The sequence below is a fragment of the Podarcis raffonei genome, chromosome 2 (genome assembly GCF_027172205.1).
Source record: "Podarcis raffonei isolate rPodRaf1 chromosome 2, rPodRaf1.pri, whole genome shotgun sequence".
Lineage (NCBI taxonomy): Eukaryota > Metazoa > Chordata > Lepidosauria > Squamata > Lacertidae > Podarcis > Podarcis raffonei.
This window is the reverse complement of record NC_070603.1, coordinates 33718154-33737557: the sequence shown is the minus strand read 5'-3', so window position 1 is coordinate 33737557 and position 19404 is coordinate 33718154. Positions and strand designations below refer to the sequence as shown.

The window sequence follows — 19404 nt, the reverse complement described above, 5'->3', positions numbered from 1 at the left end:
ACTTTGACGTGCTTTTGAACTGCTAGGTTGGCAGGAGCAGGGACCGAGCAACGGGAGCTTACCCCATTGCGGGGATTCGAACCACCGACCTTCCGATCGGCAAGCCCTAGGCTCTGTGGTTTAACCCACAGCGCCACCCGCATCCCATCACTGGTGGTAGGCAAGGGAAAAATAGATAGAGCAATGGATGCGACTCCAACCTTTGTACAGTAGACTACATTTCAGCCACACAGAAACCAAAGGTTTCAACTAACACCCCACCCCCGATCTCTCTGTTCAAGCAAGCAAGAAGCACAATCAGAGTACAAACATGCTATCCAGCACTCAGAGAGGAGTAAGGCCTGTGGATGGGGTGTGGGCTGGGCAGAGTCCCAAGAACTGGATACAGAGGCATGGAGGGGTGCATTTGGCCCCCAGGCCTGAGGTGTATATTTTCAGTGCAAGCGGAATCCCTGTTGGAGGAGCACACTTGACCTTGGCTAATCGCCAAAGAATGGATGCTTTTGAATTATGGTGCTGGCGGAGACTCTTGAGAGTCCCATGGACTGCAAGATCAAACCTATCCATTCTGAAGGAAATCAGTCCTGAGTGCTCACTGGAAGGACAGATCCTGAAGTTGAGGCTCTACTACTTTGACCACCTCATGACAAGAGAAGACTCCCTGGAAAAGACCCTGATGTTGGGAAAGATTGAGGGCACAAGGAGAAGGGGAGACAGAGGACAAGATGATTGGACAGTGTTCTCGAAGCTACCAGCATGAGTTTGACCAAACTGCGGGAGGCAGTGGAAGACAGGAGTGCCTGGCATGCTCTGGTCCATGGGGTCATGAAGAGTCGGACACAACTAAACACCAACAACACAGTTTGGAAAATAAGAAAGCTGTGTTTATTGCAGGAAATCAGTGTTGTTTAGGGAAGATCCCTCATTCTAGCTGACTGAGGTGGAGCTGTAAAGATGTGAGATAGCCAGTCTCATATAACCAACATAAAGGTAAAGGTAAAGGGACCCCTGACTGTTACGTCCAGTTGTGGCCGACTCTGGGGATGTGGCGCTCATCTCGCTTTACTGGCTGAGGGAGCCGGCATACAGCTTCCGGGTCATGTGGCTAGCATGACTAAGCCGCTTCTGGCGAACCAGAGCAGCGCACGGAAACGCCGTTTACCTTCCCACCGGAGCAGTGCCTATTATCTGCTTGCACTTTGACGTGCTTTCGAACTGCTAGGTTGGCAGGAGCAGGGACCAAGCAATGGGAGCTCACCCCGTCGCGGGGATTCAAACCGCCAACCTTCTGATCGGCAAGCCCAAGAGGCTCAGTGGTTTAGACCACAGCGCTACCCGAGTCCTATAACCAACATACTTAAGTCTAATTAATGCATGAAGGGGTTAATACCAGAGAGTAAGTTGTCCTGCCAGGCTTAGCTAAGTCCACTTCCCCCCACCTAGGGAGGATCTAGTTAGCAAGCGTTTGTTCTCCCCCAGTTTACATGTGACCTTCATTGTGTGAAGAGCTCTGAGCTGCTTATTCCAGCCACATAGCTTTAACAAGCATCTCTTGAGTTCCTCTACCAATACTTTAGGAACTTTAACCACTTCATAATTAAGTTAAGTTTTACGGCCTGTGCAACTTTCCTGAAGCACATGAACCTGGCCGTTGAAGAGTTTGTAAGTAAACCATTTTTAACTTACAAAACATGGTCTTTTTCCTATGCTGGGGGAAGAGGGAAACTTTGGAAAGATACCTTTTAAGGGCACATTTTGGAACTCACTTTGAAGGGCACGTTTTAAAGGTTTTACAGCTTATATTTCCATGCTTTACTTTGCTGCACATTTTATGATTTTAAATATCTGCTGGGGTTCTCTCACCAAAGAGCAATTGTCCCAAACTTGGATCTTGGCATCCAGGAATTTTACATTTCTATATTTTACTTTACACCAACAAAAGAGTCCTACTAGCTCTTTCATCTTAGCATGAGAGTGGCATGGAGAAGAAGTGAGGTCAAGTTATCAACCCTAAATGTACCAGTCTGACACTGAAGGAAGATCAATAGGTCAGCACAAAGAGTGCAGTCTAGGAAGCTTGGAGGTTCCACTCTATGTACCCTTTTCATGCAGGTATATCAACTACCAGTGCAAGCCAAGTTTCACTCTGACACTTCCAACCGCAGCACCATAGAAGAGAATGGAAGCTGTGAAAAGAGAATCAGCAGTGCCTTTGGCAATTTAGAGATGATGGAGGATAGCTGGCTACCTGCCTGGCGGGGGGTGGGGGTGGGCGGACCTGATGAGCTGATTTTGCAGATGGAGGAATGGATTCATGTTGCTGAGTTACATTCTAGTTGCACCAGGCTGGTTTCTCAGGGCACAATCGGGGAGGGTGGCTGTGTGGCAGGGGTAGGGAGAAAGAAGGAGATGGTAGGATACGTTGGTGTGGGAAAGTCAAAACAATTCCAAGATGCAACGTTTATTCTACACACACCGTTTAAATGGACTCCCCTCGGTTTCTTTCAGAAGCCTGCATGGCAAGGTTAAATAACTCACACTCAGTCATAAGATGAGGTCAAGTCCTGTCAGTAATTCTGTTCATTGTTGATATTATACCCAGTGCCATCCCTAGAGTGTAATTAGAGCCTTTAAGCTGCTGGGTTTTCCAGCACTTTGAATCATACATTTAAATGTGCTGAAGTGCATTCCCTGGAACAAGTATTATAGCTAAGAAGGACAGTGCGCTTGTTCGCAGGATGCCGGAATGGTGATGAGGTCATGCTCACCCTGGCTTGTTCAGGAGACTGCAGTGGAACAAAACTAGTCATGTGATAGCAAGGTAACACAGGGAGGCACCTGCAGAGGTGTCAGTCAGATAGGAGCCTCATAGCCTCTGGAACGCTTGAAACACCTCCGCAAAGGGCCGTGTGTACTTTGCAGAAAGAAAATTAAAATTCTGCACCCGAGCTACCACATTCTGCGCCGCAAAGGGACATTAGGTGACCTGCCTAAGTCATGTGAATGTAAACACATTCTTTTATGCTATTGTTATTGTTGTTGTTGTTATTTACTGCCTTTCATCACAAGATCTCGGGGTGGATCACAGGATAAAAAATACTCTCCCCCCATCTTTTTAAAGCTGAGAGTCTAAAGAAGCTGTTTTCTGCGACTATTTTCATATTCTGGCAGTGGGCGCGGGGGGAGCCTCTTTGTTGTGCCCCTGTGGAATATACACTTAATTATCATCAGAAACATGTTTCAGACTATTTAATGTTATTACAAGGAAGAGGCCTGGTCCAGCATTGACTGGAGTGAGCAGCAACATTTATACAGGTACTCAAATGCATTAGAAGGAACAGTTTGCAAAAGCAGCAGCAGCAGCAGCATGCTTTCTCTAACACATTTGGAGGAAACTCTCTCTGGTCTGGGGGAGCAAGGGAACCATTAGCAGACAAGCAAACATGCTCTTCCCTTCTCCCCTACTTTGCATCAGATTGCCCAGCTGTGCAGAAAGTGGCAGGCGCAGGGGTTTGCTCTCTCTAATGTGTCACGTGAAGGAGCAGCGATAATTATCAGCCAGGCAGAGATAAAGCACAGGCAAGGCTGGGAAATGCAAATCTGGAGCCGGCAAATGGTGAAGCCTCTCTCCTTAAAAATGCTCTCTGCTCGCCAACCATAAACGACGCAGCCTCTGCTACAGTGATGAGGAAACTTTGGCTCTCCACACGTTGCAGAATTACAGTAACCATCATCCCTGACCATTGGCTACGTTGTCTGGGGCTGATTGGACTTGGAGTCTGGCAACATCTGGAAGGTTCCCCATCTGTGCTCTAACCCAGGGTTTCCAAAACTTGGGTCTCCAGCTGTTTTTGGACTACAATTCCCATCTTTGCAGACCACTGGTCCTGCTGGCTAGGGGTGATGGGAGTTGTAGTCCAACAACTGCTGGCGCTCCAAGTTTGGGAAAGAATGCTAAATGCTACTAGGTCAGGTTCAAGGTTCTTGTATTAACTTACAAGGTCTTTAACAACTTGGTTCTAGGATACCTCAAGGGCTGCCTAATCCCTTTTATCTCTTCCTCATCACTGAGTTTTTAAAGGGAGTCATTGGCTTGGAGGCACTGCTGTATCCACTGGGAGCTATGCATTCAGGACTGTGAGCCCCATTTTATGAAACTCCCTTCCAGTTGAGGTCAGACCAGCCCCTTCCCTGTTGAAATTCCAGCACCTACCAAATACTTATTTTTATTCAAGCAGGCATTTTAATTGAAGCTTGAGTCGATAGCTTTAACTGATAATTTACCTTTTCCACATTATATTTTCTGTACACCAATTAGACACAGTTGTACTTACGGTAAATAGTATATAAATAAAACCAAAACACCTGTGGTCCCTGCAAGGTTGTAAAGGTAAGACAAGGCCTACTAAATTAGTTCAAACGCCAGTCTGGTCTGGATGGGCTGGAGACACATATTTTGTTTTCTCTCCAATGGGCAGACTTGCCAGATCCTCAGTAGTATTTTTGGTTTTTTTAGAGTTGACATTATGCAAGAGATCAGTGGTAGAACTGGCATTATATCATCTAAGTCAGGGATGGGTAGACTACACACTTGCTGCATCTACTGCGGTGTGTTTTGCTTTGTTTTACTAGACCCCCAGAACCTACCAGCTAGAGACAGGTGTATAAAACATACAGTTAAGAGAATTAAAGAACAGCAACGCACCTCTGAGCATATTCAGAGCCTAGGGAATTGTTTTCAAAGGCTAGGTCTGATCTGAACTCACAGTCCTTTCATACAAAAGTCCACTCCTGCTTAGCTTTATTCATTCTAGCCGCTCACTTTGTGGAGAACAAATTGTTTTGTTGTGGCTGTTGTTAAACAGTTGGGAGTCCTTGCAAATTTACTGCGAATCACCCAGATCCCTGCCTAATTTCTGCCCACTCCTGGATTTAGGTGTCTTAATGTTCAGCTAGTGCTCTGACTACCACACTCTGCTTTCCCAAAACATTTACCTTCTCTCTCTCTCTGCCTCTCTGCGTGCACACATTTCCCTGACACCATCCACTCAAGAACATGTTCCTCCATCACAACCTAAGTGCATTGATTCCCCCAGGGAAGGCCAACACGACTAAGAATGGCCGCTGTTTATCAATAACCCCATCAGTTGGTGAGGTGGTTACGGACCAAGAGGAGTGTCGCCTCCTCACAAAAGGCTACTTTGGGAACATCAGAGGAGCTTTCAGGGTAAACTGCAATGTGAGCTGTGATGCTGTTTGACGGGGACATAACTGTGGTGTCACTGCAGATTTGAGCCCTCTATTGATATATTGACGGAGGCGTTGAGAGGCAAAACTCAGCAGCATGGCCTGTCCATGATAGCTGCATGCCTGGTGAGTGAGGAGATGGACAATGCAGGGAGTTTCAAAGCATTACACAGTTTGGGCTCTGTGCTGATGAGTTTATATTCTTTACCTTTTTGTCCTGTATTTTATGCTCTTCTAATTTTATGATGCTTGTAATGCTATTGGTATTTCTAAAGGGGGGGGGGAATGATAAAAATAGGGAAAAGCTGAGGGGAGACAAATAATGCATGTGCAATATTTTTATTCTCGTGTCTTTTCTAACAGTATTTTATCAGATCTCCTCACTATTTATACAATGTTTAGTATATAATGATATATTCTGCAATCTGTATTATCAAATATCTTTATTTCTTTGATGTTTTGTACACAATTGCATATTATTTGCATTATACTATACTTTAAAAAAAACTTCGACTAATTTGGCAAAAGCACTGCTAGCAAATAAAGAAAATTACACTAATTAATAATAATTTTATGGTGGTTTTATTGCACATTGCCTTGTTAGTGTTTTTATGAGTTGGCATGGTGTGAGAGAAGTAAATCAATCTAGGGCTGTCTTTATATGCGCCTCCTACTTTGAAGAAAGCCTAGTTGCTGCTGCACAGCTGTTGTTTCAAGTGTTATGATTGGGTGATGTCAAGAAACTGGGCTCAGGTGTTGGGATTTCAAACGTGGGGTCAGCCCAAGACTTTGTGATGCCTGTGGCAAAGGACAAATTGGTATCCTGCCCTGCCCATTCCATGTGCAGAAGCCAAGTAGACTGGACCAAGGATGGGCTAGCATCTTTTGCTGCACCTGAGGGCAGCACACTACCTTAGGACACAGAGTTCTGCCCTCCAATATCTTGCTGTCACTCCCCTCTTGCACTGGCTGCTCAAGGCCAATACCTCACTCTGCCTAATGGTAGGACCAGCCCTGAGTATCCATGGGCAGTATTCAACTAACTTGTCCTAACAGCGCCAGGATGTACACTTGTGCAACTTTATTCTACTTTTCAATAAACTATTATTATTGCTATGTATTGTTTTCAGAGCTGACACCAGCATGGTCAGACATCTTCTGAGTGTCCACTGACAAGACTCCACTGAACAGGCTGCCATGAGGAGGTGGGCTCACTGAGGGAAGAAGCCCTATCGTGCGTGTCTTGCCTAAGGGCTCTCTCTGGAGCTGACATTGACTACCGTATTTTCCCGTGTATAAGACTAGGTTTCCCCCCTAAAAGATAATGTCAAAAATTAGGGGGCGTCTTATACACGGATAGTGGCAAGGGTGGACTGGCGATTGGTCGTTGCCGCAAAAATAGGGTGTGTGTGTGTTATACATGGGCACATCTTATAGACAGAAAAATACAGTATTTTCTATTTTTTTTAAATGTGGACCACAAATTTCCTTTCAAGGAGTGGCTGTCATTCAGTGATAGGTCACAGATTTAGTTCTGTGCATTTCCCCATAAGGAAATCACAGATAGCACGGCTGGGGAAAAGGATAAATTGAGGACATGAGGCCCTCCAAATGTTGCTGGACTCATATCATGCCTGACCATCAACCATGCTGGCTGGGGCTGATGGGAGTTGGGGTGCAGCAAAACCTGGACTTGCCAGGTGCATAGCATCTGACTTCCTCATAGCTGGAACTCAAGATCCAACAACAGACTTCAGTGGGTGCATTGTAAGGCTTCGAGTGATTGGTTTTTAAAGGTATATATAGCAGGGGAGAGAGAGGGGAGAGAGGGGAAAGGTAAAGAGGTACCTGCTTGGAACCAGTCACTGTATTGAATAGCTAGGTGCCCAAATCAGACAAAGCTAAAATCTTGTGAGTCAGCCCCCATTTTAGAAAGCCTGAAATGCCACTCACTCACACGCTTGCAAGGTACAAACCTCAGCTGTCCAGATGAGAGGCTGATAATTGAACAAATCCTTGCTCAGGTGCTTCCCTATCGTAATGTTTCTGTGAATTCAGCCGTCTCAGCTGTCCACATTTCCATTTGACTTGATTGTCTCGTGCTGCTGTTTGGCTAAGATTCCCTTCTTGCCTGGCACACACTTGTGTCGCATCTTTTCATCCCTCAGCAAATTCCTCCAGTGCCCACTCCAGTTTTCATTCCCATTATTTTCCTGCACACCCAAGTGAAAATGGAAAGAGAATTTGCTCTGTGACACATCATCAAACCATCTATTTTCATGCTGTTGTTGATTAGTCATTGTTGTTATTTACAGGAAGGCCATGACAAACCAAGAAGAAAGGCTCTGCATTTCAGCACAGCAGCAGGTAAGTACGTTTTACCTGCATGCCATCCGCTAAAATGCAGGTTTGTTCTCTCATCACAATCACTGTCTACCCACATCTTCCTTAAACTGCGCACCTTAGCCCGGCTTGATTGTGTACATTGACTGTTCTTGGTTAAAGATTAATAAGGGTAGAGTGGATCAGTTTCCTTTTGGGAAGCAAGTTTTTTTAGTAAAACAAACAGCCTAGGGTACCACGGAGAGGTAGTTTCTTTGACCACTTGGTTATTCTTTCTGCTGCAAAAATAACACAAGGATTTGTTTGGAGTGGCAAGGAATGTGCTGTTACGAGAAGGTGAGTTTTTCTTTCCAATATTTAGTTGACGGGGAATTCCCTGGTGAAGTCAGGACTCCGTTATGAACTTGATGCTGGTGGCAGAAGGAAAGATGAGATCCTTGCAGACGTAGGGTTTGTCAGTCCATGTGTGTTCCAGCTTGCTTGAGATTGCTGCTTCACTGTCGGGGTGTGCTGGTGTGTGTGTGTGTGTGTGTTGCTGTTCAAATGAAAGTTGATGCTTTTAATAATTTCAAAACCTGCACCTTCCGACTGGGGACTTCCACAGCTCTCTCATTAATTTGTGATGGGACCGCTGGCCTCAGCCACAACTCAAGAGAAACAAAAATGATTGCTTGAGGCAATCTGAGAGGCTGCTAATGCAACAACAGTGTCATATGACAGAAGGAAGGAAAAGAGGCCCTGCTTCAGATGAGCAGAAAGAGGGTGGGAGGAAAGGCAGGAAGTGTCAGAGCTACCCTGGCACAGAAGGACACAAATGCATAAGGAATTAGGCAAAGACATCCAGCCATTAAAGACCTATTTGTCGTTCTAAAGCAGGGGTGAGGATCCTTTTTCATACCGAGGGCCACATGCCGGTGCTAGGCAGGGCCAGAGTCAACAGTGTGTAGAGCAACAAATGCAAAGGTTACCTTTGCCCAGTAGGCAAGTTTCTGCACATTTCTGTCCATCCTTCTTCCAGGCAAGCAAGAGGTGATATCAGGTACCAATTGTAGCCAGGTAAAAACACTTTTGGCCACCAGTCCTGAGGTTCCCCTGTTTGAGAGTCTGCCTGTGGTATTTGCTAAACTAGAGGTATTTGTACTATTAATTCTATGAAAATTGGAATTGTATGTAGGTTTAATAGCAAGAGCAGGTGAGCTCTGCTTGCAGGAGGAGGAATGAAGAGGGCTCAGGTCAGGTCGAGGCCAAGCTGGAGTCAGAGCATAGGGCTCAGTCCTTCAAGGCTTTGGGTATGAATTCACTAGAAGATGCTCAAAGGACAAGAACTATGCAGAGGAAGGGAGAAAGGGGACAGTATCTAGGGGTTGCCTCCAGGGATTCAAGCAGATACTGGTAATTTCAGTTTGCACAAAGTGGGTTAAAGCCTTCTGTTGCTGTAGTGCATCAAATCCACTTTTTAAAAGAGCTTCTTGCAGTTAGGGAAGTGGATGGGAAACGCTCTGGAAAGTGTGGTATGAACAAATGATTAATGCAAAGACATACAGACACCCCACAAGCAAAACAGGATGGGTGCTCATTGTTATATAACCTCCCCACAGAGAAATCAGAATGAATGCTCAGTAAAAACAGGGCATAGTTTAACCACTGCATAAGCTTTGTGCAATGAAACTGGGATGAATCGTCAATAAATTGGTTGTCTAGAGGAGCCCCAAGAGAAAGGTTAAGTGCTCTTTGCCCAGGTTGTTGTGAGAGATGGTGTTTAATGTTGGAAATGATGGGAGGAATTCAGCTTGGTGCTAAGTGGGGTGTGTATGCAGGGAACAAGGTCCGTTCATGCAATGGAACTTTCCCTCTTCTCCTCCCCCTGTGCATCCTAACGTACCCCCATGCCTGTTCCAGAGGTTCCCCCAAAAGCTTAGTAAATTTTGTTTGTATTTGTTTCTTCAGTGACACGTTGGTTGCTACGGACGTTTTGTGCATGGTTTAACGGTTAACGTATTTTAGCCTCTAGAAATATAGTTAATTATTGTTGTAATATTATATTTATTCCTGCCCTGCGACCATTCAGCTATAAACACTATTAACTGCCCCCCCATGATATCTTTTATTGGAGGGATGAGTGTTTAAAATACTGTGCCATTGTGCTTTCCTCATCAGGCCTTGGCAGTCAGAGTCAAAATATAAGGATGTTATGTGTTCAAGTTGCAGATAACTTCTGCGTCCTGTGTCCCCCTTAGGGATAGGTTTTTCTCTCCTAGAATCTGGGGACTTCCAAAGAAGCTGAATGAGTGAAGATTCAGGACAAGAGAATGGAAAGCACTCAAGAGTCAAATTGTAGAATTAGCTCCCACAAGAGGTAGCAATGGCTATCACTTGAACGGCTTCACAGGAGGTTTAGACAAAATCATGAAGGCTAAGGCTGTAAATCACTACTAGTCATGATGGCTATATTCTGCCTGAACTGTTGGAGGCAGCAGGCCTCTGAATGTCAGTTGTTGGGAATCACTGGACTAGATGGGCATTGAACCTGATCCAGCAGAGCTTTCTTTATGTTCTTAGAACAAAGGAGCAGAATGGCTTAACTGTGATAATTACAAATAGCTTAGCTTCACTCTGAATTGTGTTGCTTAAGCCTCCTAGAGCGAAGCCTCTCTTGAGTTTTGGACTGGGGTTTGGGGAGAATGCAGCAAAAGGAGATAGCGTTTTTGGAGGAAGTGTAGCCTTGCGAGAGAGCTTGCTTCTCACACAGAAAACAGCCAATGTTTTTAATGGGAGCAACTTGCAGTATGACACTTTTCTATGTCACTGTGTGCGCAAGCCCCTCAAAGTGAGATGCAGTAGAAAAAAATTCAGTCTCCTTATTGAGTGTCATTCTTTCAGTCTCCAGAGATGGATGATCCCAGGCATTTCACATATCTTTTGAATTGCACAAGCCGGTATTTGAAGCCGCACAACTGCTCAGAGGCAATAAAATCTGTTCAACTAAGGCAAACTTAGATAAAGCCATTGGAGAGTCAGTAATTCTGAATTCCTCAATGTCGGGTTCCTCAATTCAGATCACTAGGGTTTCCTGAAGACAACAAGCAGGAGCTGTGTGTATCTAAGGACTTGTCAGCAAGCAACAGTTCAGTTCTTGTTGTTACAAGTAAAATGTGGCAAGATATTAAGCACCGCTCCGTATGCTACAGGTAGCTGCTCCTGTTGGCAAGCAGTGAGATTCCCTGGCTACCAAGGATATATAATTCAGGGAAACAGAAATGATGTTAAAATATCCTTATGAGCATTTATAATTCATACCAAGTCCTTTTTTCACAGAGTGGGGATTCAGGGTGCCAACTTGCTTGCGTTGTCGGGTGATTTTGAGCTGCTGCTGGTGGTTTGCGTTTTGAGGAACCTGCAGTTTTTGAAGGGGTCATTTGATGTCTTCCAGCCGAAGCCAAAAGGTGCTATGGCAATCCTTCCATTGGTGCAAGCATTTCAGCTTGCTTGGTGGAATGACCCTCCCCTTCTCCCCTTGTGCTTTGTTGTGGGTTCTCCTGACCCTCCACCCCAGAGCAAATCTGCTGGGACCACAGGGGAAGAAGAAGAAGAGTTTGGATTTGATATCCCACTTTATCACTACCCGAAGGAGTCTCAAAGCGGCTAACATTCTCCTTTCCCTTTCTCCCCCACAACAAACACTCTGTGAGGTGAGTGAGGCTGAGAGACTTCAAAGAAGTGTGACTAGCCCAAGGTCACCCAGCAGCTGCATGTGGAGGAGCAGGGACGCGAACCCAGTTCACCAGATTACGAGTCTACTGCTCTTAACCACTACACCCCACTGGCTATCTCCTTTTGCTGCATTCTCCCCAAACCCCAGTCCAAAACTCAAGAGAGGCTTCTCTCTAGGAGGCTTAAGTGGGAGAGCCCCGTTGTGGGCTTCCACAAGTGGATCTCATTAGTTGAATCCAGCTCAATGGCTTTCTTCAAGGGAAGAGTCTGCCATAGGTTGGATGGCATGGGATGCTCCTGCTTTAGCTGTTGTGTGGTTGTTCTCTGCCCCCAAAATTGGTGGGTCTCAAGGGATTCTGAGATACAGAGTCCCGCTCTTGCAATCGTCGTTGGTTGCTAAGTCCCCAGCATTTCCATTGTGAAGAAAGGAAAGGGCCGTAGCATAGTGATAGAGCACATGCTTTGCACCCAAAATGTCCCAGAGTCAATTCCCAGCATCTCCAGGTAGAAATGAGATGGACTCCTGGCTGGAAACCCTGGAGAACTGCTGCCTGGCAGTGGTGACAATACTGATCTAGATGAACCGATGGTCTGTCTCAGTAGAAGGCAGCTTCTTATACGCCAAGGGGGAAAAAAGCTTGCCCATGAGAATCAATATTTCTTTGTTTCATTCCCTTTATATTCCACTTCCATTTCCAAGGAGCTCTAGGTTGTGTACATGGTTCTCCCTTGCGCACAACAACCCTGTAAGGTGTGTTTTCTTTCTTGGTAGTGGCGCCCACCCTGTGGAACACCCTCCCATCAGGTACCAAGGAGATGAGTAATTATACCACTTTTAGAAGACATATGAAGGCAGCCCTGTATAGGGAAGTTTTTAATGTTTGATGTTTTATTATGTTTCTGCATATCCTGGAAGCTGTCCAGAGTGACTAGGGCAACCCAGTCAGATGGGTGGGGTATTATTATTATTTCTTCAGAGACATTGTTACTTCAAGCTTCATTCGGATGTGAGGGCGATCTGGCTGTGACATCTGTCACCCCATTGATCGCCAGGGTTGATTAAGCTTATCTGGCTGGCTAGGCGGGTGTCCCCTTCCTCCCTCACCACTCCATGTGCGTCCCTCCTGAAGCTGCAAGCTCGGTGGAAGAGGACTGTGACGTTAACATATGAGAGAGTGCTGGAGGTGAAATAGTTAAACAGGTTGCCCAGTCAGGACCCAGGGGGGTGGAGTCAGAGGGACTATAAAACCAGCTCTGGGAGGGGCAAAGAAGGGAGTTCGTTGGGAGTTGGGTGGTTGGTTGGAGTGGGAATGAATTGGGATAGTCTGTGGGTAGGTTGAGTTAGTGTAATGAAATAGGCTGAGTCAGGAACAGTTAGGGGCTAGGCAGACAAGTAAATATTGGAGAGGTGGTTTAGTGAGTGAGAGCAGGTAGTGAAAGTTACAGGACTGGATAGGCACCCCATGAATGTAATTGACTGATACTGTTTATGAAACCGCAGACTTGTTAAACTACAGTAAATAAACAGAAGTTTATGTTTCAATTTAACCCTGAATGGACTCAGTATTGTCCCAGGTAGGGCCTGGGTGGTGGCAGCGAGAAATAAAGTGGTGGCACAGGGATCAATAGACAGTGAAACGTCCGGAGACCCTGTGTGATCGCCCCAAGGACGACCATCCTGGATAGAAGGAGTGTACCGTTCTTCAGTCAAGGGTACACGATAGCTGCGCTCCCCTGCTAGAACCTCCTCAAGCTTCATTTGAACCATACCTTGTGCCTTTTTGTACCACAGGATTCTCCGTAGTCCATATTTTCTTCTGCCTCCCTGGTTGAAGGATATAGAGCAGTAACACACACACACACACACACAGGCCTTTTTAGGGCCTGTGCTCAGCAGTAGCTGTGACTGGCATGAGCGGATGTGCAGTTAAGCTTACATATCTAAGATGCTTAGATGTTCCATGCTTCAAAGTGCCTTTACGCAAACGATGCACTTCAGGCGAGCGTGTCCTTAGGATCCAATCCCTCTATCCCGTGTGCCTGCTGCTGCCCCCGCAACCCCAGAGGGAGAGATGCCAGTCAAACCATGCGTGGGCGTATGAGACCAAGGCAGTGAGCACCGCTGGTTTGTGTTTTTTTGTCCATAACAATGAGCAGCGGCAGAATCCATTTCTTCCTGGAGCCAGGGATAGAAAACAGAAAGAGGAGGCAGGGAGCAGAGGGGCTGGCAGGTGTGTTCCTTATTACTCCGAAGGCCAATTCTCTCCCCTACCTCTGACAGTGCCTGCGGAGAATGTGGCTTTTCACAAATGCCTCCGACAGCCCAATATTCCAAGGTGTCACAACCCGAAGAATTCAATAAACCACCTTTGCGATGGTGGCTGGCATTGTTTGGTGCTCAGGTGCATGTGGAGGGGGGTGGCAATGGAAAAGCGAGCTGCTGGAGGAGCTTTCTTTATCTTAGCGGCTATTATGAGAGGGCTAAATTAAACAAGCCAGCCGCTGAAAAGAAGGAAGCACTAAAGCCTCCCAGGAAGACTCTCTTGTTAATCAAAACAGAAAGGGCTCCTCTCTCTTTTTTCATTTAAGGATCTGAAAGACTCCTTCCTGCATGTGCGTCGAGAGCTAGGAAGAATTTGGGAGGAGTGGAATGTGAATATTGAGTCTAAAACTGCTGGTTTTGCTGTATTTGGAGTTTTAGAGGAGGGTTAACCCCTTTCATGGCACGCAGGTGGCACTGTGGGTTAAACCACAGAGCCCAGGGCTTGCTGATCAGAAGGTCGGCGGTTCGAATCCCCGCGATGGGGTGAGCTCCCGTTGTTCAGTCCGTGCTCCTGCCAACCGAGCAGTTCGAAAGCATGTCAAAGTGCAAGTAGATACATAGGTACCACACCGGCGGGAAGGTAAATGGCGTTTCCGTGAGCTGGTCTGGTTCGCCAGAAGTGGCTTAGTCATGCTGGCCACATGACCCGGAAGCTGTACTGAAATATGCTCAGAGTCAAGAGTGGATTTCATGCTCTTTATTCAGCTCATAGTGGTGAGGAGGGAATGGAAGTCCCCTCAAAGTATCTGCTTTATATACATTATTTACACAATGGGCTGCACGTGATTGGCTAATTCCGGAATTCTCCTGTAAGCCAATCAGGTTGTGGATTCACTTCTATCTGGAGCTGGATTGGGTGGCTCCTGCCAACCAATCATACTGCTGCATTGTTCTAGGACCAATCAGACCGCTGCATTCTGAATCCTATTGTTCTAGGACCAATCAGACTGCTGCAGTTTGGATCCTATTCAACTCAGTACATAACATGTACGCTGGCTCCCTCGGCCAATAAAGTGAGATGAGCACCAACAACCCCAGAGTCGTCTGCGACTGGACCTAATGGTCAGGGGTCCCTTTAACTTTACCTTTACTATCTCCTAACCTCTCCAACTTCAATTCCAACCCTCTCAGCTCCCACAACTCCTGTCTCTCCTCAAATCCTCTCCTTTTAAACTCTCCTTCCTGGAACCACAGCCAATCAGAGGCTGCTATTCATTAACCATCTGCTGGCAGGGAAGAAAGAAAGAAACACTTACTGTCCCAATCTGTCCAGCAAAACCAACTTTTTTGTCACACCAGCAGGAGTTTTGAATCCATTTTCTTGTTTGAACTCATTTTTAGTTTCATTGTGCCGAGTCTCCTGTACACCCTATAGAGGGGACTGTGATTAAGTGGTATACAAATTGTCAACATAGGTAAATAAGTAAGCAGTCTTATGTATGCAGATCCATAAAAAAGGTCTCTCTGATCTCAAGAAATGGCTGTGTTCCCATCTGCTTCCAGTTGGGAAGTGTACTTTCTCTACAGCATCTCAGGTACACATGATCATGAGATGATGGAAATCCTGTGACTTTGTAAGAAAAGAAGACAGTTGTTTCCTTTGTTGAAAACTAAATGGAACATCCAATCCTTTCCCATTTGTACACTAAGCCTGCAGAGCCATTGGCTAGTCTCTTAGCAGGCAGACTATATCCATTAAGTATGTAACTTTGATCGTACAAACAGTCTTGCTCTCCTGCACTGAAGAAACTAATGTACACCAATAACTGCAGGCCACCCAGCAGCTGACTTCTGACAAATTATACCTCCACTAAATGACAGCTAATTTAGCTTGAATTACAGAGACTAATCAGATCAATAGGTTGAAGTGAAATACATAAGAGCAAAATCAATGGCTCCTAAAAGATGTATTGAGTAATGAATAAGTGTGGCAAAGGCTAGCATTGTTCATTCATTGTTAAGTGAGAAGGGTAAGGAATGTTTGGCTCCTGATAAACTGCAGGCAGGGCCTCTGCAAGAGCAGAAGAGTGTCGCTGATCCAGGGAACTTACTCTGCTGTGTTGCATCATAGAAAAGTAAAACCCTGGAATCATTGGGACAGACTTAAGGCCACTGGAATGAAGGACTTAGGCCAGGCATAGGGGAACTCTGGCCCTCCAGATGTTTGGGACTACAATTCCCATCACCCCTAGCTTAACAGGACCAGTGGTCAGGGATGATGGGAATTGTAGTCCCAAACATCTGGAGGGCCAGAGTTTGCCTATGCCTGACTTAGACACTTGAAGCTTGTCATGTCCAGATACTTGAGGCAATAGGAAGTTGGAGGGGAGCAAAAAGCTGGTGGTGCATCCATTTGTAGCAGGGAAGGTTGGCTTGGATGGCAGGACCCTGGACAGCTCCATCCTGATAAACTTGCTCTGGAGCCCACCATATTCTCAGCCTAGCTACTTATCCGAGGGTCCATTTCTTTGGGGTGGAAGGAGGAGTTTAAAGAGTCAGTCCTTCTATCCAGAGCAGCGGTTCTCAACCTGTGGGCCCCCAGATGTTGTTGGACTACAACTCCCATCATCAATGAGCTCTGGCTTTGATAGCTAGGGGTGATGGTAGTTGTAGTTCAACAACATCTGGGGACCCACAGGTTGAGAAAGGCTGATCTAGAGCATAGTAAGATAGCCTCTAAATAACTGCTACTCAGTTATTTTAAGCTAGGTGTGTTATCAGCTTCACTAGGTGAAGGCAGAGACTGGGGGAGTCCCTGGGGATAAGGAGACCACCCTAGTAGCTTGCAGCTCAGGGGCTCCAATGCAGGGTGCTGTGATGGGGAGGATGCATGTTTGACAAGGTCAGTAATCAGAGATGAGGTAAGGTGTAGCCCACCAACAGCTGGAGGGGTTGCATGTTCCCCACCCCTATGTTAAAGGCACAGAGGCCTATTCCTCCTTTCGTCTCCTGACCTTCAATGGACCCAGAGCATAGCACAGATCCCACTCACCACATTCAGTTATCCCTGCTTGAATAGCTATGCAGAAGAGGGCTATTCAAATGCAGCTTCTCATGCAGAAACATCTGCTGATTCCCCCCAAAAAACTATTTGCTTATTAAAACATAATTTAGTTTTACTTATTTCAATTTGTTTTTAAACAATACAATTATAATTATATTAAACAATTATATCATGTAAAGAACTAAGAGCCCAACTCTCCTTTACATCTGCTTACTCTAGGTCAGTTCCACCTCAGGTGTACTTTACCTGTCTTGAAGCCGCCAGGTTTGGTGGCAGGTCATCCCATGTAATGCACTGTTGACATAAGGACTGTCAGTATTTTCCTGGAATTCTCACAACTAATGCAATACATTTAACAGACCTCTCCCAACCCTTAGCTTCAGTGGTGGCTGGTCGGCAGAAGGCAGAGGGAGCAACAGTACGTTGAGTGAAAGCCAATGAGAACTAGAGCCAATTAATTGTAGCTTGTCCCCATCCTCCTGCCTGCTGACCTCAACTTCCTCTGAGCCTCCTCCTCCTGAGGCCCCTCCCTCCTGCTAATAATAATGACCTCTTTCCTCACAACCTCCATGTCCTTTTGTGACATCACAGGCAGTTCGCAGCCAATGGCAACAGCTGGGGATGCATCAACACAGCTCCCCCAGGCCTCGCAGTTGTGGGGGCACCTCAGCAGTGATTCATTTATTATTAAAAATATATATATTTATAGCCCACCTTTCCAGTGTACAGACACTAGGGAGGGACACACCACAAAACTCTGTTATCTGGTGGGCTTCCAAAGGTGAAAGTCAACCAGCTTACATCCACAAACACCAGCCTTATGGCACCAACTGGTTTTCAAACACGAGTTCTGCTGGCTTCCACCCACCTTCTGCCAGTTTCCACTAGGTCCATCACTTCTGGCCATGGATATCGGCTGCCTTCAGTGAGTTGGTTAGTAGTTCACAGCGTGCCACTGTCATGTGATCACTTCCATCCCTCTGCCGGTTCGCTGCCTCTAGCTATAAGATGACTGGGCAATGCTGAATAGCACAGCTGTTGCCCACTGTGTTCTGCAGGGCAAGAGGGAAAGGCTCACTTTTATATACACTCAGCTGCCAAGGGCTTTTGTGATGTCACAGATAGCCTGTAGCCAATGGCAACAAGCTGGAGATGCAGCATTCTAATCTCCCAGGCCTCACAAATCCCGCTCTGATCTCCCTTCAGCAACTGTATTAGCAGTTTTGAGATGCCAATAAGCGCATGATTCTTATTCTTCATCATCATAATAATAATTAATAATTTTATTAGTATTTTCCACACAACAACACGAAAAATATCAAAAAATAACAATACACAAAACACAAAACACAACATTCAAAAAACCAAAAAAACCAAATCCATATCTTACAAGTTAATAATATAAACACTAAAAAGAAAAACAAACATTGACTTCCACCAATCCTTTACCTCTCATTGTGTCTTCCTGTTTTCCTTATCTCTATCCTAGCATCCAGATATAAATCCCTCTTCCTTATCCTTTCACTTCACAAGGTTATTCCAGACTCAGCCAGATTTCTGTCTTCGAACCTTGGCTTTTAAGGTATTCATTTAGACACTCCCATTCCTTTTTCACTTCACTTTTCGGTTTTTGCCTTATTATATCTGTCAATTTGGCTAATTATAAATATTCTGAAAGCTAATATGTGCGTGATTCAGTAATTGTGTTACTGAGGACGATCCATTGTGGGATAGAAACCAATCGTTCTCTTTAGGGTGGAAGATTTCTGGCCATGAATAGCCAGTGTCGGAAAATTTGAGAGGGAAGCATAACTTATTGTGACTGTCATCACAGGTTTCTTACTAAACCTGATGGCCAAGCTGGGAATCACAAGCCCACTCCTGCCCTCTCTGCAGCAATGAGCAGCTGATTCCACAAACCTTATGGCAGACTGACATGGAGCCATGTATCCACTTCCTCCCCCATCCCGCCCCCCATCCCACCTCCAAGGTCCTACCCTGGTCAATTGTTACTAGGGTGACAAAGGAGAGGCTTTAGCCAGCGTGGTGTAGTGGTTAAGAGCGGTAGACTCGTAATCTGGTGAACCGGGTTCGATTCCCGGCTCCTCCACATGCAGCTACTGGGTGACCTTGGGCCAGTCACACTTCTTTGAAGTCTCTCAGCCCCACTCACCTCACAGAGTGTTCGTTGTGGGGGAGGAAGGGAAAGGAGAATGTTAGCCGCTTTGACTCCTTCGGGTAGTGATAAAGCGGGATATCAAATCCAAACTCTTCTTTAACATAAATGGGAGAAGATGTGTGAAGCAGAGCAGAAACTCATTCTCCCCCCTCCTTTTTCTTAAAATGATTGCATAAGCTTTGGGGAAGCCTTCACTGCCAAGAGGAGCTGCCCACACTCCTGTTTTGAAATGAATGAGCAAGATGTTTATTTTTCATCCTTTGAAAATTATTCCTATAATGTTTGTGATCCCTTATAACTAGAAAAAAATGAACATCAGATCTGCAATGGGATGATAATATTGGCAACTGAAATTGTGTTATGTAGAATTCTGTTGCGTGTCCCTTAAGAGAACAGTGATTTCTGCAGATTCCTTTAAATTTCGAATACCTCAGAAAGATTTCACTTGGAAGATGTGGATAACACCAAGATGTTATTTTGTCACACCACTGTTCCTACTATATCTGCAGCACTCCATCTTTTCTGAGTGCAAGCATATCATAGTAGCGGGGGGCAGCAATGTATCATATTTTTTGCTCTATAAGACTCACCTTTTCC

The 19404-nt window shown here is 45.6% G+C and overlaps 1 long non-coding RNA gene across 1 annotated transcript; it reads right to left on the bottom strand.

The window, feature by feature from the left end:
* Positions 1–14939: 14939 nt before the first annotated feature.
* On the bottom strand, positions 14940–17708 carry LOC128407423 (uncharacterized). The gene is made up of 3 exons (XR_008328796.1): positions 17497–17708; positions 16843–16922; positions 14940–15194 (listed from the first exon to the last, which is right to left on the bottom strand). It is a non-coding gene; the product is annotated as an uncharacterized LOC128407423 (long non-coding RNA).
* Between the last annotated feature and the right edge of the window lie 1696 nt (positions 17709–19404).